The 8251-nt window shown below is 38.9% G+C and overlaps 1 long non-coding RNA gene across 1 annotated transcript; it reads left to right on the forward strand.

Annotated features, from left to right (window-relative positions):
- Positions 1-1101: 1101 nt before the first annotated feature.
- Positions 1102-2811, forward strand: LOC104433844. The gene is made up of 3 exons (XR_001984876.2): positions 1102-1300; positions 1389-1698; positions 1883-2811. It is a non-coding gene; the product is annotated as an uncharacterized LOC104433844 (long non-coding RNA).
- The last annotated feature ends 5440 nt before the right edge of the window (positions 2812-8251 follow it).

Raw genomic sequence — 8251 nt, forward strand, 5'->3', positions numbered from 1 at the left:
TCGCTGGGCCATTAACAAGGACTGATTCGATTAAAAAACTGAGTTCAAAACCAACGAGAGAAATATTAAATAAGCTCTAACAATCATATGCTGGCGTTTAATATTTCATTTAAATCGGAAACTGGTTAAGATCGAATCCGCCAAATGAACTCTTGAGAGAATCAACCCTTTTCCTTTTTGTCTAGAAATCATCTCCCCCCACTCGCAATGCAGAAAATAAATAAGGAAAAACCTCAAATTTTCCTCTTTAGTGCGGGAAAATTTTAGAAATTCTTTGTTTTAGAAACTACTACCTTATCTGCAATAATGAGATCAATGAACATGTTAGATTCTACTTGACATCTCTAACTAAATCAGAGACAACAATACAATCCTGGCTTGCATGAAAGCTATATCATATAGGCTTTGAATCTTGTGATTGCTTATGAGAACGCGAATACGTTGTTTTTTTTATTGTTATCATTTTGGTGTTGGGGGATGACAGGGTCCCGCTAGGCCTTTAGCAAGGATTGATTCAAAAATTGAGCTCAAAACTAGCGAGAGAAATATTACATAAGCTCTGGCAATCATGTGTTGGCGTTTAATATTTCATTTAAATTAGAAAACTGGTCAAGATCAAAACGGCAAAATGAACTCTTTCCCGAATCAACCCTTTTCCTTTTTGTCTAGAAATCATCTCCCCAACTCGCAATACATAAAATAAATAAAGAAAACCTCAATGTTTTCGCTTCATTTCGTGAAAATTTTATAAATATTTTTGGTTTTGATTTCGTGCAAGGATGAATTTAAGTTAAGAGGTTCATTTTACAGTAATTTAAAGATCAGTTTTTAATTTAATTTAATTAATGAAATGAGGTCGTTTTGGTCGTGCTCATACACTTTAGTTAATATGAACATTCAAATGAAAAAAAGAAAGAAAGAGAGAAACAAGTTGTAAAAAGCCACGTCATCTCCGTTGACTAAATAAAACGAAATTAGTGGAGATATTTGATTGTATCAATTTCCAAAAAAAATCCTAAAATTTGAGTAGGCTTTTTTTAGAGTTTTAAAACTTTGTGTTTGCAGGACAAGTTTAAGATGCAATCATCCTTATAAAAAGAAAAAGTCTACATGGGCAGCGGGCAGGCCTGCCCTGATTATCGCCTTCCTCGTTCAACTCGAAGTCCTATAATGTCCCAAGCTGCAAATCGAACGGTGGAATCACTCTCTCTTTGGTGAAATCATTCTCTCTCGCGTTCTCAGTCCCCCAGGGTTCATGCTTCGTGATCAAGGCTTTTCAAGCCTTCCTCACCGGGAAGTGGTGGGTCTCTCTCTCTCTCTCTCTCTCTCTCTCTCTCTCTCTCTCTCGTTCATTTTCTTAGGCACGTTCAGATCGTTACTTGCCTCAGGACCTTCAATTGATCGCGAACCTTTTGGTGGGTTCAGTGGAGAGCTCTTAAGTGCTTCCAAGGCGACACAGCTTGCTGCCACGACAGTCAGCTTTGTTTGCTGTGAGTGGAAGATTCTGCAAAAGTTTGTTGATGATCGTATATGGGGCTCTGTGAAAGTCAGTCAGCCAGTCTCTCCCTCTCGGAAAGTTTCTTCATTTAAGCAAAGCGCGATATCTTGTAGAAGAAGACTCAAGTGCACAGCGTATTCAGCGTTCTTGGGGGGAAATTTCTCTTCTTTTATCGGGAGTTCTTTTTGGGCCTCATAAAGGTTTGTTTCCAAAGATGTTGTCACCACCCACCTCGAGCTTTCTTTGATCACTTTTGGGTCAAATTTAGTCGCTTTAAAGCACACAAGTAGGGGCGGGTAGTGGCAGGGTTTGAATTCAGCATTCTGAGAGAGTCTTCATTCTCTGAACCTAGTAAAGTTCTCACTTTCTTCGTTAATTTCCCAGGTTCTCTCATCTTCAAGAATCAAATACTTAGCGGAGTAGGTTCTGTTCTTGCCCAATGGCATCAAAGGGCAGCAGAAGAGCGAGGACAAGAAGATCAACCACAAAACCGAGAAGGACCCATTGCGAGAAAAGGTCTCTGCAAGTGAAGAATCAAGAAAGTTCCACTTCGTCATCCTCTACAATCTGCTCTGACAGTTCTCCCAAGGTCAGCAATACAACAAGCGACTCAGAATTGGGAGGTGAAAAAATCTCCGGAACCAACTGCTCCACTCCGAAAGCGCAGAGATTCCGGATACCGAAGATCGAGACGTGCCCACCTGCGCCGAAGAAGCAGAGAGTAATGTCAAGCTGCCGCCTACGGAGGAGGCCGATCGCATTCTTCGCTCCGCCAGACATAGAGCTCTTCTTCTTCTTCGCGCTTCGCGGTATTTCGGTTTGAAGCTTGTGAGTGTGTGTGCCCCCATGTAAAGCAAAAAAATGACCATGTCTTATTGGTTTTTTGGTCATCTTTATGAACCACTTTTAGGTAGGTGTTTGAAGGTTATAGTAGTGTGATGACACTGTGTGAGAATTTGAAGATTCTGAGCAATAGGGTTAGGGACCTTTTAAGCTCTCTCGATTTGCTTGCTTTCCCTCCCGGGGCCAATTGCTAATTCTGGCCTTCAACTCTGTAGGGAATGACTAATCAAAACATTCGGATTCAGCTGGGAGGTCCAGCTGAAATTCGGTGTTACTGCAAAACTTCTTTTTTTTTTTTTTTTTTTTTTTTTTCTTGGGCTAATGTTATCTCTGACCTTTCGAGATTGAAGAAAGTGCAATTTGTAGTGGGTGGTTAGGGAGGCTGAGTGAGTGTGATGTTAGTGTTGTAATCTTCCTTGATTGTCAAAAGTTGATCTGATAAAGTAAAAGAAAAGGCTTTTCTTTCCTTACTTTTCTGTTGTTATTTCCAGTATGAAGAGCAGAATTCCTGTCTGTCTTCCTTTTGCTCCACCTTCTTGAGTTAGGTGTGGTGACCTTATGATTTAGTGCTTTGCTTTGTTTAAGAGTCACTCGGTATGACAATGTCAATGTCTGCCACCACAACTAATTTCATTCAAGACTATTATATGACTTAGGCTATACTTTTCTTCGGATAAATTAATTTCGAATTCGTTCGTTTATTGGATTTTCTACAAATAGGCATGATTGTTCTCAAGTAGTTAAGTTTCCATAAATAGCGCCATCCATAAGTTCATAAATTAAATACAAGAAGTTCGAATTAAATAGCCTTATCTTTTATATTCGTAAAAGTAAAAGAATATTAAACTCGACGAATAGCTTATTGAATCTAAAATGAAATTTGAAAGCACTTAAATGTATAGATTAGAGTCAAATTACTTTCGCTAATTTTTTTTGGAATAAAAGTTTCGTTAGATTTAATTTAAATCACTGCCAGATGTTTTAATGGTTCCATCTCATTTTTCTTGATTTGTTTATGTTTTACTTTCGTGTTAAAAGGATTTATGATATTTAGGATAATGGTGCCTCGAAATGGAGAAGTAACAAGAAGGGTGAGATAGTTGTCTTCTTGCTACTTTACTCTGTTAGAAAAAGAAATTAAATAATCTTCAAGAAACAAATGGCACGAACAAGAGAAAGGCAGCGGAAAATGTGGTCAATCCAGGAGATGATGGTTATATTTTATAAACAAATTCATCACATCAATCAATCAATATATATATATATATATATATATGTATGTATGTAGAGAGAGAGAGAGAGAGAGAGAATTTTAATAGATGTTGGAGTCTATAATTAATTAAGAAAGAATCTAGTTTATATATTTATATCATTTTCTGGGGATCTTGAAGGGTAATCAAATAGGCTGCTTTAGAATTAAAAAAAACCTAGAAGAATTTACACCTGCAATAAAAACCCAGGGAGGGAGAGGGAGAGAGAGAGAGAGAGAGAGAGTAAAGGGAATCCGATGGGACGACTCGTGCGGGTTGCTGATAAACCTCAGCCTTGGAGAATCTCAAGAAATTCCACTCATCACACATTTTCGCTGTTCATCAATCATTCTTTACTTTCACCAATGTATCCCTCCCCATCACAAGCGCTCGATTCAAGAAACGGACGAACGACGCCCGTGGTAAATCAACCTATCCTTTAACACCATGCACAAACCAGACACGACACGAGATTCTTTTTCATTGTACTTCACTATGTTCTTCCCACCACGTAAAGAAAAATAAAACAGCCTATAGCCCTACCTACCCCCAACGAGGTCTATAAGCAACGTTGACAATGATGAAACTTATGTAGATTCTAGGGGGTAAATGCAGTTAGACGAGTTACGACTTTATCACGGGCGTGAGCGCATAATCTAATAGCCCTTGTGTAATCTTAAAAGAGATTAGAAACCCATCAATCTTTTTTTCCCTCTAATATCTATGAACTCGAGGTGACAGTAAAAAAAACACGACCGAAAACCCATAATCAGAAAACAAGATGATCCTCAAGATGAATGCGTACATAGCACGGTTTGGGAACAAAGCCCGTCTTTTTTAGGCCAAAAAATTTATTATATATGAAGCAACAGGTGATATGGTGATCTTAAAGGGACCATTTTGCGTAGTGGATGAAAAGCTTTTAGCTTTGAACGTCCATTTTGCGTTCAGCTTTCCCGAGCTCATAATTGAAGAAAGGAATATGTGAAGGACAAAACCGCATTAATTGCGAAGCCCCCGTCCTCTCCTGCTTCTTCAATCATTTTAGTGGCCCCCATTATTTTTTTTCCCCTTCCCTCACTTTTTCAAATTCGTGTGGACCCAACTTTGCTGGGCATCACGATGATGATGGTCATTTGCATGTTCATCATCTTCGAGTTAACTAGGGTTTTAAGCAACCATTGTTTCTCACTTGATCCGCGGCATAAACATGGAAAATACAGCAACGTTCGAGGCGGAGATGCGTGTGGTATCTGAAGTTCGATCATTGCAGAAGACACCGGATATTATGTTTCACATGCAAGAGATAGCGAAACTCAAACCCTTGTCTTTTATATGTCTGCATGACCTCGGTCGCCGCGGATAGATTGGCTTTGCACCCTAGAGATATAATGTGAACACCTGAGTACTGTGCGCGCGTGTGCATGGAGAGAAAAATATGATGATTAGGGTTTTCAGAATCGCCTCGGAATGAGGAAAATATGCGCGAATTGAACGGCAGAAGAAGCTGAGTCGGATGGATGGTTGTCCTTGCGCGACGACTGACTTTATTAATGAATTGAAATATCCGACAAATCAAGACACATGGTGGTGATTTTTCTTTCGTGTTGTTACCGGGATGTGTTTGTTTTTTTCTTAGGTTCCACGCATCGCCAACTTTTCTAGAATCCGAGGTTGCCCCCACATTTCTTTCACCAAAGGTTTTTCTATCTTCTTTAACTTTCTGGTCAAAACGCAGCGTGGTAAATCATGTTCACATCAGACGCCCTCGGGTTAACAAAATCAATTAGGTTTCTATTGCCATAAAACACCCCTAGGTTAACAAGATTAGATTATATTAGATCAAAAATTAAATATCTTCATTATATTAGAGAGTAGACATTTAATTAAATGGAAGAATAACTATACAGTTTAGCTGTTCTACTTTCATTTTTTATCCATCTTACTTCTTAGTAATGTTGGGTGGTCTTAAATCTCTCTCATCCAAAAAGCTAATTCAAAAAGTGAGATTTTCTCACACACTTATAAATTGATCAATAGCCTCTTTCACAATCAATATAGGATAACTTTTACAATCTCTCCCTCACATATTGGGCTCTAGGTCGAAGTCACAATAACCTGTATCTCTCGAATGACTATTGAGTCCGAGATCTAATATTAGTGTTGGGTGATTTTGAGCCTATTTTACCTTAAAAGCTAATTCAAATGGTAAGACTTTTTCTCGTACTTATAAACTGATCACCAATCCATTCCATAATCTCCTCAATGAGGTATGAGGGATAAACCACGATAATCTCTCTCTCACACAATGGGCTTAATTTAGAGCTAGAACAACTATTTTCAAGTGATCGTTGTGTCTAAACGTGTTGGTAATCTAAGCTCTAATACTAGTGTTGGCTAGTTTTAGAAATCTCTTACCTCAAAAGTAAGCTCAAGGAGTGAAGCATTCATCTACACTTGTCGGTCGAGTGTGCCTATCCTAGTTTGATAGCATTTGATATTTGACCTCTATTCAATACTATCTATGGACTATTCTAGGTTCCTAAATATAGAATATCAGTCGGGTGGGCCTCCATGCGATCGAGCACGGTCGAAAGCATGGGTCAAAGTTCACACGGGTTATTCTCATCCAGGATCTCAAAAGGTGATGTTAATGTTTGATTAAAGAGGGAGAAGGATGGCGTTTGGCCATGCACTCTTGTCGGGATATCATTAGCAAGGGGAAACCATTGCGATGGGCGCTCTACTTTTAAGACGAGGGTTAGCGCGTTAAGGAACGAGAAGACTTTCCATGGTTTTGCTAGTTCCTAGAAGGACTCGAGAATCCTAGGCTTTGGCCCGACAGGGGGGATTAACTTGAAAATGGCGCGTTTTAAAAGGAAAATCTAAGTGATTAAGCAGATTCGGTACTTACATGTTTGAATTGTCACCAAAAGATGAGAATTTTCTCAATCCGAGTCCGAGATTCGGGTCCCTCTTCTAGCAATGCAAAAGGTCACTGCCGTATGGTACAATCATTGTCAGGACAGTTGTTTAGAGTTTGGAACGAGGCCTCGTTCGATCTTATGATTAGGAATCCTCAAATGAATTCTCATTTCTAGAAATCTTATTCATTGGAATGAGATCTCTTTCGATGCATTTGGATTGCACAAAGTTTTGGCCTTCGAAGAAAGAATATTTCTCACGCCCTCCCCTCCCCCCAATGGCGCTAGCGGGACCGAACGACTGGTGACCGACAGTAGCAGCGGCAATAAAGTTGGGTTTCTAATAATTTTGTTTCATTAGGAATGTAGCATTGGAATCCTGATCCAAATTATTGCTAGGTAATCCCAATTTCGCACTCTTTTTGAGAAATCCTATATTGTGTGGAACCAAATCCGATATTTCATCTCTCTCCAAGCATGAAAATCGTAAAAATTAGAATCTTGCTTCTGAAGAAATCCAATCTAGCATTGAACCAAATGACGAGGCGTAAGTGATAATTGGAAAAAATACCAAAAAATTCTCAAACTTATTGCAATTATGCCAATTTAGTCATAATTTTTTTTAACTAATTTAGTCCTAAACCTTTTATAGATGTGCCAATTCAGTCTATCCGACCTGCCTCAGCCAATGGCTAGTGGGGGCAGCCCTCACCATGGCTTGGTGAGGCCCACCAGCCCTCACCATGGCTTGGTGAGGCTCACCAGCCCTCACCTTTGACTAGTCATGCCACTAACCAGAAGAAGAAGGAATAAGGAGAAAAAAGGAAAAAAAAAATTAAAAATTCAGAAAATAATAAAAAAAAATTATTAAAAAATTATCCATGTCAATATTCATGAACAGCCAGTATTGGCTAGTATTCACGTTAGCGCTAGCCAACCGAATTTGATCGGATAAATTGAATTGACATAATTATAAAATGTTTAGGATTGAATTGGCTAAATTTTAAGATTAAACTGACATTATTATAATAGGTATAAGAATTTTTTTATAGTTCTCCCAAGATAATAGAGCCATCTCGAGGTTGTCCCCCAAGGCCCCAAGAACTGTTCTTGTCCCCCAAGGCCCCCAAGAACTATCAATCAAACTTAATTAATCAATTTTGATGTGATTATCCATAGTTTACACAAGTAAGGACTCCTAACATTTGATAAAACCAATTTTTTATTCTAAAGTGGAATACTAATGATAATTAAATTTGACGTGTTCATAAAAAAAATCATTAAATAAACATAAAATACTTCACTAGCTAAAACTACTTCAAGAATACTAATTATGGTAGAAAACAAAGAATAATATACATAAATCATCTTTTTATATCTATTTATTACACGGTGTAGATTAATATGCATTGAACCTTTAAGTCGCTTGCGCCCTTAAAAGTAATTCTAGCTCCGTCAATGGAGAGAATCATCGTGCCATAGCCTGTGCGGTTCCCCAAAAGCTTAAATTTTCAAAGAATCGACCCATTTCACAAGCTGACGGTGCCGGGCGGCCCGTTTTCCTTGACCACCAAACGCGACAAGCGGCCTTCCGGGGACGGGCTGGATTCGGCCCATTTCACGCCGACCCTATGGGCCTTCTTTGCACAATTTTTTAAGATCCTCTCAAACTTCGCTGCCCGACCTCTTTTTTCCCTCGCAGGCAAGGACGCATTTTCCGGTTAAGATAGACCACT

The sequence above is a fragment of the Eucalyptus grandis genome, chromosome 2, assembly GCF_016545825.1.
Source record: "Eucalyptus grandis isolate ANBG69807.140 chromosome 2, ASM1654582v1, whole genome shotgun sequence".
Lineage (NCBI taxonomy): Eukaryota > Viridiplantae > Streptophyta > Magnoliopsida > Myrtales > Myrtaceae > Eucalyptus > Eucalyptus grandis.